Here is an 18,077-nt window from a genome sequence, read left to right as displayed (position 1 = left end):
ATTTTTTCACCTGACAGGTCTTGAAAGATACCATTGGTGCATCTCAGCCACCTGAAGAAGTTGTTTGTGGCAATGCAAAGTCCAAATGTCAAGCAATCCAATGGGAAGCCAAGGAAGATGACAACAATGACAGTTCTGAAGGTGAGGATTAGATTCTCACTGTCCCCATGCTTGATGGGAATGTGCCTCCAATGTCTCCTCCCTATCCCCAATCATGGTGCCCCCCAGCCTTTTTCTCACCATCCTTGTTTCTGTCTTGTTTTTCCTATTTGTCTGCACATGCTTCTTCACCTACCCTACTTACCTCACCCTGACATTCCTACATCCTTTTTCCAGTATTCCTCTGTTTGAAATAAAATTAAAAAAGCAAGTAACTTGTCCCACAAAAAAATGCCCCATACATAGCTTTCTACTTTGCACATGTATTTCTTGGCACATTTGATTTATTCCAATTGGCTATACAATAGGATTGTGTTATTGTCACCCGTGTTGTGGTGACAGTTCAAATCCATTCAATTTTCTGTCCATATTCATATTATACTGTTGAAGAAGTGAATATCTGTGGTTATTTGCTAATGACCTCCTCACTTTCCTATATTGCTTCCCCTTTGTTCTTCACCTTGTTTGCCCCATTTCACCACTTTCCTATCTACCCCATTTTTACAACTTTAATCTGGTCCAAAATAGAATCACACACCACACACATAAATAATAAACCAGCACTAAAGGCCTTCATGTTTTTGTCTTCTGCATTTGTGTAGAGTTTGGCATCATGCACCAATGTTAAATGACTGTGAATGACTCTTTATGTCCCATGGTTACTTCCATGCAATGCTGCTTAAACTCACTGCACTAAATGAACACAGTGTTAAAGCAGAGTAAAATCAGTACTTTGAAACATTGACTTAAGTAGTTATTTAGAATGCTGAATGTATAAAAAAGCAAATACATATGTGACATAAATCACTTGACTGATGTTTATTTTTATACAGCACTTCAATGTAATCATAAATTTTCACATTTGCAGGAATTATTACATTTACTTATGTAATGTCATCCTAAGACATGTGTAAAATAATTTGATTGACTTGTATTCAAAACATGTGCTGTCTTTGCTATAAACAGAAGTGCACTGCTCTTACACCTTCTGCCATAGGTAAAGCTAAACAGGCTCTGTATTTCCCACACTCAGTACTGTCCAAAGTGCTGATGGCCGCAACTCACTGCTTAGTGTATTTACATGAAGGAAAGCAAACCAATAGGCATATCACTGTTTTCCTATGTAAGCAGAGAACCATATTTGCTCACCACTTAACTCCACACAAACAGGGAAGGCAATAGCAACAGTTCTTCATGTCAAAAAAGTTATGACACAACATTTCCAATATAAATTACAGTATGAACACCGTAGCATCTATCAGCTATTTCTCCCATAACATTCATGCTAACTACTTCTCAAGTTCAAGTTGTATTCATTAAATGTGAATCTCACATGCACACTTTCCCATTGTTCTTGTAAACCAGTTGCTTGGTGAAAGTTTTATACTGACAATAAACATTGAGATTGTCTTACTGTAGACATTAATTTATCACAATTTGAACACACATACGTCAACACTTGCATTCATGCTGATCACAAAATCTGTGTGTGTGTGTGTGTGTGTGTGTGTGTGTGTGTGTGTGTGTGTGTGTGTGTGTGTGTGTGTGTGTGTGTGAAAAACTGAAAGTGAGCAATGTACACAACATATTGAGAAACAGGTGCAGGTATATCTCAGTTCTGCAGCATGCATTCCTGACAGCTTTGTGCATATAGTTTTAAGAACCCCTGTTTTTAACATTTTCATATATGCACATTGGAACAAAAACAAAAAATCCAAAGTCCACACTTTACACATCACTCTTAAAATAGGATGTGTTACCTGCATTATAAAATGATGATGTCATCATCTATAAACACCATTATGACAAGGGAAAAGTCAGACTTTGGTGATGGTACAAATAGTAACTAATGTGTTGTACCAGTGGGAACAAAATAGCTAGGTATGGGTTCAATTAACACAACAGCCAAATTGTGTGTATGCCTGTTTGTGTAAGTGTGTGGGTGTGTTTGTGTGTGTTTGTAGTCAAAAGAGCTTGAGTCTATCTCCTACTATCATCAATCAAGTCTCATGGAGAACAACATTTTTTACAGTCATACATTGCTACATAGCATTCCATTCAGGACTCCCACCATCTTCCAAACATACAATGATGATGTTGTCTGCCATAAAGTATTCTGAAACAGTATAAAATTCAGGCATGTGCTGTGGTGCTTGCATTAAGAACTGTTCTCTAACTTATGTAACTAGTTAGGAAGAGGTTCAAATCTCACTGCAGGCAACGTGTGTGTGTGTGTGTGTGTGTGTGTGTGTGTGTGTGTGTGTGTGTGTGTGTGTGTATGTGTGTGTGCGCGCACGCATGTGTATGTGTGCATATTCAGAAGAGTATGAGCCTGTATCTTACGGTCAGGAACCAAATCTCATGAAGAACCAACAGCTTTACAGTCATACATGCCTACACAGCCATTTCATTCAGGCATCCCAACATCTCATCACAAATATACCCTGATGTTGTTGTCTGCTATAAGGTGCTCTGCAACAGTGCAAAAGTCAAACTTGTGCTGTGGCACCTGTATTAAGTACTGTGTTCCCTACTTTGTGTAATGAGTTAGGTAGGGGGTTTAATCTCACTTCAGTCAACGTGTGTGTGTGTGTGTGTGTGTGTGTGTGTGTGTGTGTGTGTGTGTGTGTGTGTGCAGTTAGAAGAGCATGAGTCTGCATCCTATTGTCAGCAATCAAAGAAAAAGTACTTTTACAGTCATACATGCCTACACAGCCATTTCATACAACCCTTCAAATATCTTCTCACAAAGATATACTGGTGATGTCATCTGCTACAAAGTTTTCTGCAACAGTGTGCATGTCAAACTTGTATTAGAAGACTTGTGTTAAGTACAGAGTTCTGTATATCACTAGGTAGGGGTTCCAGTTTTACTGTGATCAAGTGTTGTGTGTGTACTCAGTTCACATTTAGGTGACTATTTTAGAACGGCATGTGAGATACTCCTCCTACCATCCTATTTTCAATGCACAATGATGATGTCATTTGCCATAAAGTGCAGTCTGATACCACACAAGTCAGACTTGTGCTGTGGCTTTGTATTAAATACTGTATTCTGTAGATAAGTTGGTAGGAGTTTAAAACTCAACTGTAGTCTTTGTGCTCAGTTAGCTGCCATTGAGGTGACCTTTTTAGACCAGCATGTGAGACACCCCTCCTAATATCTTCTTCTCAATACACACTGATAATGTCATCCTCTATAAAGTGTAGTCTGACAGTGTTTAACCTGAACTTCTGCTGAGGCACTGATGTTAAATATTGTGTTTGCAAGCTTTTATATCTAGATACTTCGGGATCTTATTTCACAGCAGTCAACTTGAGTGTGCGTTCATTCAAATAGCATTTTGGAGACAGTTTTACACAGAAATGTGACTCCAAATCTATGTCAGACACTGCTGCTATTGTCCTCTGTAAAGTGCATTGTGACACAGTTAAAGTCAGACATATGTGGTCGTTTTAGCCTTACACTGTATGCCATCCCACTTCTATACCTACGCAGGTTTAATGTTTAAATCTGACCTCAGTCAACTGCTGTGTGTGTGGTTGGTGGTATATTAAGGTCAATGTATGGTCTTTTGAATTTCTTTTCATTTGACTCCCACTCAGGAGAAACTTTAACATAGACCCATGAATCCAACATTCTCTCTTTCCCTCTGTCCACATAACATTCTTTCTGCAGAAAACTGGAGGATTTCATTATCTCAAAGATGCATACACCCATGGTGAAGCAGAGACCTTCCATGACCCTCTGCAAGCCATCTGCAGAACACTGAATGGGTGGTTGCTAGTTCTGTCATGGGGAGGTGCACATATCATGTATGGAAAGACGTAGTATGTAATGCAAACAAACACATGTACATATACACACATACCCTTAAAATCTTCCATCCTATGCCTATAGCAATTTTAGTTTAAATGCCAGAATAATGGCTAGAATATTACTTAATATTGATCCTTATCCTAGTAATGTCCTATGACCCTATGAACACTGCACATGTCAATATTGCTGTCCTCTACAGGTGCTATGTTGAGGTGTGGATATTTTTATTTATTTATTTTTATTTTACATTTGTTAACCAGGCTAGTCCAACTGGATACATGTCCATTTTCAGTGGAGGCCCGAGGAGAAAAGCTCCGAGCTTACAAAACATTTAATATTACAAGTAAATTAAAAACAACAGTACAAAAATGTATAACAAAACATTACTAAAAACAAGATTGGTATATAGTATAAAAACGACTTGACTATTTTCCCAAAAAACAATAAGTAAGTAAATAGAGAAAAGATGGGGATATAAGGATACTAAGGACATCTACAGGATAAGACAGCATTTGGAAAATAGGATTGGTGGGTCGATGGGATAGGTAGAGCAGCAAAGATTAGAAAGGTCAGTGAGTAAATATGATAAAAGAATCAACTTTAACAGAGAAATTTAGAGGGAGACATGGTAGAGCAGAGGACAAGCAAGAGAAAAAGCAGCAGATATACATTAGCCCTACAACAATGTGTTCCAATCTGTGATTTGAGGTAATGTGTTGATGGCCACTGCTACCATTGATTACATGTTCCTTCCATAACAGCTGTAATAATATGCCTCCTGTGAACTGTTGACACGCAATCATGCCTCTCAACTGTTCATATTTTTGCAGAATGTCAAGATTGTTGCCTTATATTTTTGGCTTATTTCTTATAAAACCTGTAGTTTTCAGGCAAATCACTGGGATGATTGGAGGACTGAAACTGCTAAATAATGACATACATTTGAGTTTCAGAAGAAAGGAGCCACTTTTGAGACTTTAAGTATTTTCCTCTGTTTATTTGCTAAGTTTTTCTGCATAACCACCTATTTTGAGCATTTTCTGGCTTGTTAAATTTGATTTCTGCATTAGTAACTGTATTTAGAGCACAACCTAAAGCTGTTTACTGAATTTCTTGTTTGCACTTATTTTTAAAATCTTTTTTTTCTCAAAACTTGCATTTTATCTGTCTTTGGCCTAGCACTATTGTGTGGGGTCATTTACTGCACTGTTATAACTTGTTGATACTTGTTAACCTCTGCTATCTCTGAAAAAACAAAAAAACAAAAACAATCTTGCTTTTCTCCCACTTTTCTGAGATTTAAAAACGTTCAGTTACAGGCTTGCTGTTCTTGAACTGTTTGTAAGTTTCTGTGAGGCCATTTTTTGCTTGGGCTAAAGGAAAGTCTCTCTGTTGATCAGTGGCAGTGAAAAACATTGAGCAGCCTGCCTGCCCCTGTGGGAGTGGTTACTGACTTGAAACTGTAGTTTTATTGGCCATTTTGGGTCAATTCTAAAACTCCTTCATCTTCCTCTCTTAAAACCTGGTTGCCTCATGGTTTTGGCATCTTTTCAGGCTTGTTGGCTGTTGGTGAAGCACCCACCAAGAGGAGAAAATGCTGAGAGAAGAAAGGAGCCACTTTTGAGACTTTAAGTATTTTTCCTCTGTTTATTTGCTAAGTTTTTCTGCATAGCCACCTATTTTGAGCATTTTCTGGCTTGTTAAATTTGATTTCTGCATTAGTAACTGTATTTAGAGCACAACCTAGAGCTGTTTACTGAATTTATTGTTTGCACTTATTTTTAAAATCTTTTTTTCTCAAAACTTGCATTTTATCTGTCTTTGGCCTAGCACTCTTGTGTGGGGTCATTTATTGCACTGTTATAACTTGTTGATACTTGTTAACCTCTGCTATCTCTGAAAAAATAAAAACAAAAAAAAATCTTTCTTTTTTTCCACTTTTGTGAGATTTAAAAAAATTTCAGTTACAGGCTTGCTGTTCTTGAACTGTTTGTAAGTTTCTGTGAGGCCATTTTTTGCTTGGGCTAAAGGAAAGTCTCTCTGTTGATCAGTGGCAGTGAAAAACATTGAGCAGCCTGCCTGCCCCTGTGGGAGTGGTTACTGACTTGAAACTGTAGTTTTGTTGGCCATTTTGGGTCAATTCCCAAACTCCTTCATCTTCCTCTCTTAAAACCTGGTTGCCTCATGGTTTTGGCATCTTTTCAGGCTTCTTGGCTGTTGGTGAAGCACCCACCAAGAGGAGAAAATGCTGAGAGAAGAAAGGAGCCACTTTTGAGACTTTAAGTATTTTTCCTCTGTTTATTTGCTAATTTTGTCTGCATAGTCACCTATTGTGAGCATTTTCTGGCTTGTTAAATTTGATTTCTGCATTAGTAACTGTATTTAGAGCACAACCTAGAGTTGTTTACTGAATTTCCTTTTTGCACTTATTTTTAAAATCGTTTTTTTCTCAAAACTTGCATTTTTATCTGTCTTTGGCCTAGCATTCTTGTGTGGGGTCATTTACTGCACTGTTATAACTTGTTGATGCTTGTTAACCTCTGCTATCTCTGAAAAAACAAAAAAAACAAAACAAATATTGCTTTTTTCCCACTTTTCTGAGATTTAAAAGAGTTCAGTTACAGGCTTGCTGTTCTTGAACTGTTTGTAAGTTTCTGTGAGGCCATTTTTTGCTTGGGCTAAAGGAAAGTCTCTCTGTTGATCAGTGGCAGTGAAAAACATTGAGCAGCCTGCCTGCCCCTGTGGGAGTGGTTACTGACTTGAAACTGTAGTTTTATTGGCCATTTGGGGTCAATTCCAAAACTCCTTCATCTTCCTCTCTTAAAACCTGGTTGCCTTGTGGTTTTGGCGTCTTTTCAGGCTTGTTGGCTGTTGGTGAAACACCCAACAAGAGGAGAAAACGCTGAGAGAAGAAAGGAGCCACTTTTGAGACTTTAAGTATTTTTCCTCTGTTTATTTGCTAAGTTTTTCTGCATAGCCGCCTATTTTGAGCATTTTCTGGCTTGTTAAATTTGATTTCTGCATTAGTAACTGTATTTAGAGCACAACCTAGAGCTGTTTACTGAATTACCTGTTTGCACTTATTTTTAAAATCATTTTTTTTCTCAAAACTTGCATTTTATCTGTCTTTGACATATCACTCTTATGTGGGGTCATTTACTGCACTGTTATAACTTGTTGATACTTGTTAACATCTGCTATCTCTGAAAAAACAAAAAAACAAAAAAATCTTGCTTTTTTCCTACTTTTCTGAGATTTAAAAAAGTTCAGTTACAGGTTTGCTGTTCTTGAACCGTTTGTAAGTTTCTTTGAGGCCATTTTTTGCTTGGGCTAAAGGAAAGTCTCTCTGTTGATCAGTGGCAGTGAAAAACATTGAGCAGCCTGCCTGCCCCCGTGGGAGTGGTTACTGACTTGAAACTGTAGTTTTATTGGCCATTTTGGGTCAATTCCAAAACTTCTTCATCTTCCTCTCTTAAAACCCTCTTTTGCATGGTTTTGCACATTTTTGAGCATAGCGCAACAACGGGCAGCGCCGCCTAATTGGGTTTAACCTATTCCTGGCTCCACAAAGTATGCTCTTCACTTTTTCCCTTAGAACTGCTCTATCTCTCAATTTAAACACCATATTCTCATTCTAAGGCCCTTCACTGGTCCAATTAAGTAATCCTACAAATTAGCACTATTAAACCATAAGCACTACTTACTCTTATACTCTCTATGATTACCCTGTCCTCTAATGGTCCATCTTAAATTCAGTTTCCCTATTACTCTAGCATGTCCAGAGGTCAGTCAATGGTTTCCTCTCCAGTCCAGCTGGTGAATCTGGGAATTCTGAGGCAATATTACAACTGTCTCATGTACACGGACAACCCTCTCCTCCTCCAAACAGGTTCAAATATATGTGAGAGATGCAACTATTTAACCAAACTGGAGGCTGAGCTCTCTCATCTCAAAACTGGTGTAACCAGTCAGGAGGAGAAGGTAACCTCACACAATACAATTCCAGTATCACATAGTCCCACCACATCAGCAAACCAAACACATAAATACACAAAAACATACTCGGAGGCTCTAAATAAAAATCTACCTAAGCAACAGAGACCTCTAAAGCAGACATCCAAGCAAATGCTACCTCAAAACAAAACACACACACAACACATAACCCACAAAGTCAGTGTGCCAAGCAGCCACAGCCCCTAAGGCTGAATAACACACCTGATACTCTTGTTATAGGTGACTCTGTTGTCAGACACACTGACGTCCCGCTCACCAGGCTGAATAAAGAGAAGGTCACGGTGAGCTGCCTGTCGGGTGCTAGGATCCAACACATAACGCAACCACTCAGGTCACTCCAAAGCAAATACAAATATGACTCAGTCATTGTACATGCTGGTGTGAATGACCTGAGATGTACCTCCCTGGACTACATGAAAAAAGACATAGAGGAGCTCTCTGATCATGTAGCCCAGGCTGGTATGACCCTGACCTTGAGCAGCATCTTACCCTCACCTAGAATGATGCCACAGTACAAAGACAAAATGATCGATTTTAACAATTGGCTAAAATGTTGGTGTCATTCAAAGGGGATCCAGTGTCTGTCAGCCTGGGATGACATGCTCGACAAGCCTTGTTGCTTCGCTAGGGATGGCTTGCACCTGCCAACACTGGGCTTTCGGATATTGGCAAAGGCTCTTTCCACCCCCATAGTGCCTTTTTTAGGCAAGGCTCAAAAGTCAAACCCACCCCCATAGACAGCACAAGGAACAAGAAACTAAGGGTAATGCTGCTAAACACCAGAAGTCTTAACCTCAAGATGCACGCACTCGAAGCTCTCCTCAGTATGGAGAACATCAATATCTGTGCAGTGACAAAAACCTGGTTCAAGGCTCCAGAGTGCACCCCAGCACTACCAGGCTATACCTCATATCATGCTTTTCGGCCCCAAAACCCGGACCGAACCACAAAAGGAGGGGGAGTTTCCATATTTATCAAGGATATCCACACCTCCAGGTTAGTGGCATTGCACGAAGTATCGGAGACCATCCATGTGCAACTAACAGTGGGCTAGACTGCTTTTCAGTTTATAGCATCCTACAGACCACCCTCTCAAAGTCAGGAATCCCATTCAGCTTTCCTGAAAACATTGGAGAACATGAAGATCTGTCCGAACACCATTATATTGGGTGACTTCAACTACCCAAACATTGACTGGGAGCACTACTCAATCCCCAGCACCTTAGCCCAAAGATTCCTGGAAATTATAAACTCAAATTCTATGGAACAACTAGTCACCACTCCCACAAGAGGGGACAACATACTAGACCTGATCATTACCAACATGGGGACTCTATGCTCCACACCAGAAGTATATCCCTCATTGGTAAGATCAGACCATAAATTAATTTCACTGGATGTCCACATCCTGACCCCACCCCCAGCCCAGAAAACCACAGTGAAAAAATTCTCAAAAGTGAACTTCTCACTTCTCAAAACCAAAGTGGAATCCTTCCAGGCCCCAGGGCCAGTGGAAACTACAGCCCAAACTGCAGAATCCTATATAAATGCATTCTACGGACATCTCCAGGAATGCATGGATCATGCTATCCCAAACAAAACCAAGACCCAATTATCCAAAGGCAGGCATCCAGTCTGGTGGACCCCTGACATAAATAAACTGTACAACAGAAGGAGGAAGCTACTACATGATAGAGCAAAATCCCTAATAGGGAAAGCATCTCTGATGAGTACTAGCAAAAAATTACGATCCCTCATAAAATCCTTCAAGGCCAGCTTCAAGAGAAAAATTGCACAGGACACCAAAGACAATCATAAGGCTTTTTTCAGTTATGTTAGAAACCTGGGATGCAACTCCCAGACTTGTTCCGAGTTGATTCTAAACGACAAAAAATACACTGAACCCACAGACATCACCAATATCTTGGCAAACAGGTTCAGTGCAAACTTCTCCACCCCCTCCCCCCCAAAAGAGCAAGTATCTATCCCGGCAGAGGGCTGTCTCCCAAACATCTCAGATGCTCAGGTGAAGGCTGCCCTCTCCAAAGCAAAAAACACTGCTTCCATGGGACCAGATGGCGTCCCAGGTTGCGTCCTACATGAACTACAAGAGGAACTAATCCCTCAAATAAAACAGCTATACAATCTCAGCCTCACTACAGGATATGTGCCCACAGAATGGCGTACAGCAACAGTGGTCCCACTCCACAAAGGTGGAGCCTCTATGGACCCTGGAAACTATTGCCCCATAAGCCTGACTAGCTTAGTCTGCAAGGCTATGGAGAGGATCATCATGGAGCTCATAAACAAAGACATTGGGGACCTACAGACACTAGATCCTACCCAGTTCAGCTTTGTTAAGGGCAGATCCTGCCTTTTGAACCTGGTTGACTTCTTTGAAACAGTCACCAAAGCCATAGATGAAGGGAAGGTAGTCCACACAGCCTATCTGGACCTTGCAAAGGCATTTGACACAATACCCCACTCGGGCATCATAGATAAGCTATCCAGCTTAAATATAAACCCTTATGTCACAAGATGGGTCGCAAACTGGCTCAAAGACAGAACCTACAGAGTGAGAGTTGCTGGAGCCATGTCAGACTCGAAACCGGTCACAAGTGGCGTCCCACAGGGTTCTGTCCTGGGACCACTCTTGTTCGGTATATACTTTTCCGAGGTACAGGCAAATGTGGGAGGACTATGGCTCACCAAGTTTGCAGATGACTGCAAACTGGGTGCCATAATCAACTCTCCAGCTGACACAAACATCCTTCAAAAAGGTCTCACAGAGACAGATAACTGGTGCCAGCACCATGGTTTAAAGCTAAATGCCAAAAAATGTATAGTCATACCCTTTGGCAAAAACAATGTGCCCACAAATTACCACATAGGCGGAAACCCATTAAGTACAGAGAAAGTTATTAGGGACCTGGGGACCCAAGTTGATAGCAAACTCTCCTTTGAAAACCACATTGCCAAAGTGGATAGAAAGACCTTCTACATAGCCCACCTCATCACGAAGGGTTTCACATCTAGATCAAGAGAGGTAATCGTGCCCCTTTATTCATCCCTCATCAGGCCCATCATAGAATACAATGCCCTTTTGGGATGTACCTTACCCGACACCTGCAGCAATTAGAAAGACCCCAAAAGTATCTCACCAAGAGGATCAAGGGTCTCAAACAGATGCCATATGCTGCTCGGTTAAAAAAACTCCAGCTCTACTCAGTTGCATACCGCCTACTTCGAGGCGATCTATGCCTGACATACAAAGCTATGTCAAATCCAAAATTAATGGACATGCTCCACCTCAGTAAATCTAAATCCCTTAGAGCCACACGCTCGAGGGACTTGAACCTCAGCACAGAAATAAATAGAACTTGCTGGAGGGACAGGTTCATAACCCAGAAGCTCCCTTCGCTCTGGAATAGAATTCCAGTTCATGTGAGGCAGAGCACCTCACTGAATCTCTTCAAGAAGAATCTCGATAAGTGGATGGGGGATCATAGGTTTGTCCCATGGATTACTCCTGTGTCACTATTAGACAGAGGCACAGTAAACTAAACCTTTAAAAGGGCACAGTATACTCAAATCAAGGGGTGGCGTAAGCCATACAGAATCGGGCTAGGCTTATAATTGCCCCAGGGCAGATAGCCTAGTATGAACCTATGAACCTATATCCTTAAGAAAAGTGCATACTAAGAAAAAATCTGGTATTCTATCAACTTTGCCTAGTTTTGGTCCACTGTAATCCCATTATATCAAGTTTTGTCCAGATTTCTTGGGCTAAGAGGTTGAGAGGTATGCATATGATGATGCTATGTATATTGTTGCTTTATTAAGGCATGTGTTTATACAATAGAGTATATTAACATTCAACACAGTTCTCATTCAACCATCACAGTGACACTTGCAGTATGGCACAGGTGTGGTTGTGTATACCTACCATCATTAAATGCTCTGTGACATACATCAGTATGACATTAAAGTGATTTCATGGGCACAAATGTCTTTTTCATCCACATGTCACAATGTTGTTATATACACAAAGGTATAACTAGTTGAAATTCAGTTGCAACCTTGGTGAATTAATTGTATGCACAAGTGTGTTACTATTCACAAGAATTATTGAGGTGGTCCCTAGCAGCACTGTATCACTGTCAGCATTTGTGTCAGTAACTGTTCTGCATGAACCACATCCACTTCATTTCTAATGTTTCCATATATAGTATCAGGGCCCTCACACACAGCTTTACAATGAAAAACATATAGGCATATGATGTGCAATTGATATAATTATGAGACATAAGTAGAGATGTATGACTGTGTGAACATTCTCACTGTGTGGCATGTGATGCATACCCACAGCTGTATTTGGAGGTGATGTCCAAATATTTTTTTAAATAATTACGAAATGTTAAGGGAAATACACACCTAAGCACAGAGATGTTTGTGGATGGCGCCACCCATACTCAACCATTGAAAATAGACAATCTGCTAGATTGCAGATTTGGATCAAGCTTCACTCCCCTATCCACACTGGTCATGACACAAAGTCTACTTGCAAATATTAATTAGCTTAGTTTCTCAAGAGAGCAGCTCCTCTGTGCTCTTTCTAAGGCTAAAAACACAGTATCAATGGGCCCTGACAACATCCCAGATTGATAACTTAAAACCTGACCTAGAAGACACATTTGGATCACTACTTAAGCACAACCTCCAGACAGGCTATGTTCTGGCAGAAGGGTGTACAGCAACAGTCATCTGTTTAAACAAGGGGGGACCATCTCCTGACCTAGGAAATTATAGACCCAGAAGCCTGACTCACCTTATCTGTAGGACAATCAAAAGAATAATAATAGACCTTATGAAAAATGATACAGGTAATCGATTGACTGTGTACCCAGCTCATTTTTGATTTGTTAAGGATACATCATATCTGTTAAATCTGTTTTACTTCTTCAGGAAGTTCTCCAAGGGCATGGATGAGGGAAAGACTTGGCATCCCACCAGCTAGACCTGGCCAAGGCATTTGACATAAATCCACACTCAGATATTACAGAGAAATGGTTTCAACTGGGCATAAATACATAAGTCACCAGATGGGTAGCCAAATGGACCACTGACAGGACACATACTGTTGGAGTGTGTGTGAATTCACCTCCAGCAAGAGACCAGTGACCAGGGGTGTACTACAGGGTCCTGTACTAGGCCCTTTCCTGTTCAGTATTTAATTCTCAGAAGTCAAGACAAGCTTAGATAGCCTTTGTCTTTCCAGCTTTGTGGATGACTGCAAAATATAGACAATCATTGAATCCACAAACACTACTGAAATACTGCAGAAAGTATTAATGCACAAAAATTATTGGTGCCAGAGCCATGGAAACACATTAAATGTACACAAAAGCATAATTAATCCCTTTTGGAAAGCAAATACTGAAGGTAATTACAATATAGACAGCACACCTCTATTAGTACACCCAGTGCTGTGTGATCTAGGCACTCTTTTAGATAGTAATCAGAACTTTGACCATCATGTGTCCACACTGGTGACAAATCCCTTGTATGTGGCACAACTTATAAGTATAGACAGGCTATCCACATCAAAGGACATTATAATGCCATTGTAGTTGGCCCTTGTCAGGCCAATAATTGAGAAGAATATATAATTTTGCATGTACCTCACCACACATCTGCAACAGCTGGAGCAACCCCAGAGTTTTTGCACAATGAAGATACATGGTACAAACAAGTCATATACAGAAAGATTGAAAGCCACATCACTGTATTATATATCCAACAGACTAATCAGAGCCGATCTGTTTCTGGCCTACAGGGCATTCTCCAATCTGGGCCTGATGGAAATGTTACACATAGTTAACACAAACTGCACAAGGATCACTCATTCCAAGGATGTTATCCTAGCCTCTGACATGCAAATCATGTTGGAGAGATAGATACATCTCTGAGACACTACCCCTTCTCAGGAACATGCTTGCAATTCACGTAAAGCAAAGGTCTTTCCTGACTCTCTTCAAGTGAAACCTAGATCAATGGATGGTTAATCATGATTGTACTCCTGTTGTTGCACCCATTTCCCACATGGATAGAGGCATTTGATATTAGATAACATAGCATAGACACATCCCTGTGTTAACATTTCTCAAATAGCTATTGAAAATTGTGTAACTCAAATTAAATATGGCTAGGCTTTTATGGAATCTTGGGACTTTAGCTTAGTGCTCTCATATGCATCTCTATACCTTTGAAGTTCAGTTGTATCCTTGGTACAGCTATAGTGTAAATGTACACCACCACTGACAACACTGAAGGTATGGGTTACATTCTTGAAGGTATGGATTATGGCTTATGTGTCATGCAACCCTCTCAACTGGGCAAGATTGTTCCTAATTGAAACTACAGGTGTAACACTGTCCCTCTTAACACCTCCAAAAATTGGTAATTTTTGAGAAAGGTGTGTTGAATTCCCCTTATAGATTACTGACAAATCGTTACACTTGCAGAACATGTATAATGACTTACAATCACATATTTTATGTCAATGTCACAGATTAATGGTGATATTATTTTAAAATCATCCATGATTGTTGCTGCTTCTGTCTAATGTTGTCCAAAGGTCTGTTGCTATGTGTCCCTGATTGGTTGAGATTTATACTGACATTTCAGTCATATTCAAGCAACTCTTTTTGCACACCATTACAATATGCACATACCCCTATTCCATATACTGTTCTTGCTAAATGCCCTCTACAGTCATCATGTCAGGATGTTTATATCACAACCAATCATCATCATTGATATGTAACCTTGTGTGACAGTCACATAGAATATAGTATAATGTGTGATGATATAAATAACATACTTTGAAAGCAGGTGTAAACACCAGTATGTATTGTACTATGTACATATGTGCTTAATGTCATGCCACTGACGTCTTTGGACTGTGCATAGATTGATATGCCCTTATATGGTGCACATTACTATGTATGACATGTCCTCTTCCTCTTTCTTCATTCCTAACAGTCATGTCAGTGGCAATTTTCAGTATGCACACTTCCCCAGACTAGTGCATTTATAATGCATTCTATGTGCCCTATATGATGACCACAAATCCTTTATTACAGTATGCCAAAAACAAATGTTATGATGCACATTGCACTGGGTACACTTATTTATAATGTGTTACTACACATTAATTTTATCCCTAGTGATCATTGTGGTTGCCCAAGCAATTTTTACAGAGCAGGTTTGCCTGTAGGTAAACTTGTCTCCACATTCTATACGTGTTCATGGTGCTTTACATGGTTTCCTGTCCAGCAACACTGTTGCTGGCCACTAAACCTCGCCTGTGTTCATGTAAGCATGATGCAGGGCACACATATGCGATCAGCACTGCTGCTCATTGTACAAACACATAAAATCAGTGTAGGCTTCGCACTAAGCTTACATAGAATATTCGGGCTAATCTAGGTACAGACATCTATTCAAACATCTGATTTGTTTATTCAATGCTAAGTAAAAAGTGTCCAGCCATAACATGTAAATAATGGCCAGCAGCTATTGCTTTCAATATGAATTCAAGCATTTTTCATGAAACACTGTTGTTCACATCATTCAGTGACATTTTTCAATAACAGTCTCAAGGTATATTTCAATGGGTAAGTTTTATATTTACTTTTGTTTTAAAATCAGTGAATGCTTATACTTTTTGCACCATTTCACCACCATTCCTTTTCTGTTATATATAAATGCAATCTGTAAGAGGTGCAAATGGACCATTCTCCATCATGGTCCTTGCCTCCAACAGACTCTGATTCATGTATGTTCCATTCACTCTCTCTTTTGTCTATTTATATATTGGTCTGTCTTTCTTGCAGGGTCAAGCTATTAGCAACCTCCTTTTAGCTAATATTTTATTTTTCTTAAAACGTATAGCGATTCATAATTGCACATTTGCATATAATTTTTATTACTGTTGATTTTTGTTTTCTTGATCTATGTACACTGATTCTTAGCCCCCCCCCCCCAAATACTAAGAAATCACAGAGTACCACTATACCTAGTGTCACAAAAGGAAATATTGCCAGCCCAGCTCACTGGAATTTTGTAAATAACTGGATGTTATTTGTGAGTATTAATATAATTTATATAGAAGTGTGACAGAAGGAGACACTGCCAGCCTAGCTATCTGGAATTTTGTAAATAATTATATGTCAGTTGAGAATATCAAAGTGATTCTTATACTTGTGTTACCAATGTATTAGAACTGTATATTATGTGTATATCATACTGCTGGTACAGAAGTGTGTGTAAAGTACTGAGCTTAAATATGTATCCACAATGTACCCTACCGGAAAAGAACAGAAATGTGTATACACTATTTTAATTGTGTAAATGTATATAAACAGTGGAAACTGGAACATAGAAGGTTAACTTGCAAAACTTGAGAAAAAATGGTTGAAATTAAATTGTTTTTTAACGGTGCCATAAAAGTTAGTTTCAATGCAGCAAGGAGACAGGATGCCTAAAACTACGGAACCTTCTGCATTGTATTGTAAGTGTTATATTGTTTTATGTCTTCCAGCAGTTGCAAACATCTGAAGGCTATTTATTTTTACAGGATGATGCTAAATGCTAGCAATTTCTAGCAATGGTTGTTTCTGAGCATGGGAACTGAAGTCAGGTGACAAAAAGTGATGGCATGCTGCAAGTATCCCAGCAGTAATATTTGATATTAATTTAAGAACTCTCTGAGAGAGTGATTGTGCATTTTTGTATTTGTCTTTGACCTGACACAACATCATCTAGAAGATCCATTTGCCACACTTGCCTTGCTGTAAGTAAGTTAACTAGGGTGCAGTCATTTCTTTTAGAGTCAGTAAGGAATATAGTGAAGATTAGTTTAGATGATTTCTGTATTTATTTGAGACTGTCCTACAATGTTGTTTTAAATATTCCTGTGATTATGAACTCTGAAGTTACTGTGATGATTTACTGAGTATTTTTTGTTATTTTATTATTTATTAGTAAATATATTTAAACCTAGCTTTGTGGCTAATATTTGTGAGACATATTTAAGCTCTTAGAGTACTTGCATATCTGTTTGGCGACACTATGCAGGCCACCCCTAATAGCCTTGCTCTTGGTCACACTATCATTTGGATCAATACTAACATTACACAGTAGGATTGGACACCTTTTGTTAATCGCCTTAAGATAGCTGATAAAGGGGTTCTGGTGGCAGTGATAGCTACTTTATAGCCTGGGCAGAAAGAGACATAGCTGGTAAACCTGTGCCAGCCTTTCCCGTGTGTGTGTGTGTGTGTGTGTGTGTGTGTGTGTGTGTGTGTGTGTGTGTGTGTGTGTGTGTGTGTGTGTGTGTGTGTGTGTGTGTGTGTGTTTGCATACCAATCAAATCTCAAGTAGTGTGGGGTAGTGTGTGTGTTAGCTAATTGGGCAGGGTACTGGAGCACTGGTTGGACAAAGAGGGTACTAGAGGTCTTAGCTTGGCCACTCAGCTGAGATCTCAACTCTATAGCTGTGCCAGTGCGGAGTCTTATTGGGGATCTGGAGAAAGAGGGAGAAACCAGCCCCATACTGACTGTGATCTCTATGTGCTCTTAAAGGGAAATTGCACTTTACTGTGTGTGTACTTGTCATCCTCCCAGTGTGTACATTCCCCACTGTTGCCAGTGGTGAGGACTGAGGCTTCTTCATTACTGGGCCAGTGCTGGGGTGTCACACCTCGCATAGCCTCTGGCACTGGCTGTGGTAGGTAATATACAAAAATACAAAATAAAAGTAAAATAACATAGCGAAGAGAGCAAATGAAAAAAAGGAAGTATAGTTTTAAACAGGGAGTTGGAGAAACTGAGAGAAACATCACATGAAAAGTACGAAGTGCACCTCTATTTTTCTTGTAGTAATTACAAGATCAGGATCAACATAAAAATCCCAGTTGAGCAGCATAGCTGCCTAATGCATGCTGAGTGATAAGCTGCTGCATGCCATCTAAGTAGTGGAAACAGGGAAAATACTGGAGAATGTACTATCTATACTGCCT

Source organism: Protopterus annectens, chromosome 3.part0 (assembly GCF_019279795.1).
Source record: "Protopterus annectens isolate FY-2018-M chromosome 3.part0, PAN1.0, whole genome shotgun sequence".
In the NCBI taxonomy this organism is placed as follows: Eukaryota; Metazoa; Chordata; order Ceratodontiformes; family Protopteridae; genus Protopterus; species Protopterus annectens.
The sequence above is the reverse complement of the archived record's forward strand: the minus strand, read 5'-3'. Positions refer to the sequence as shown.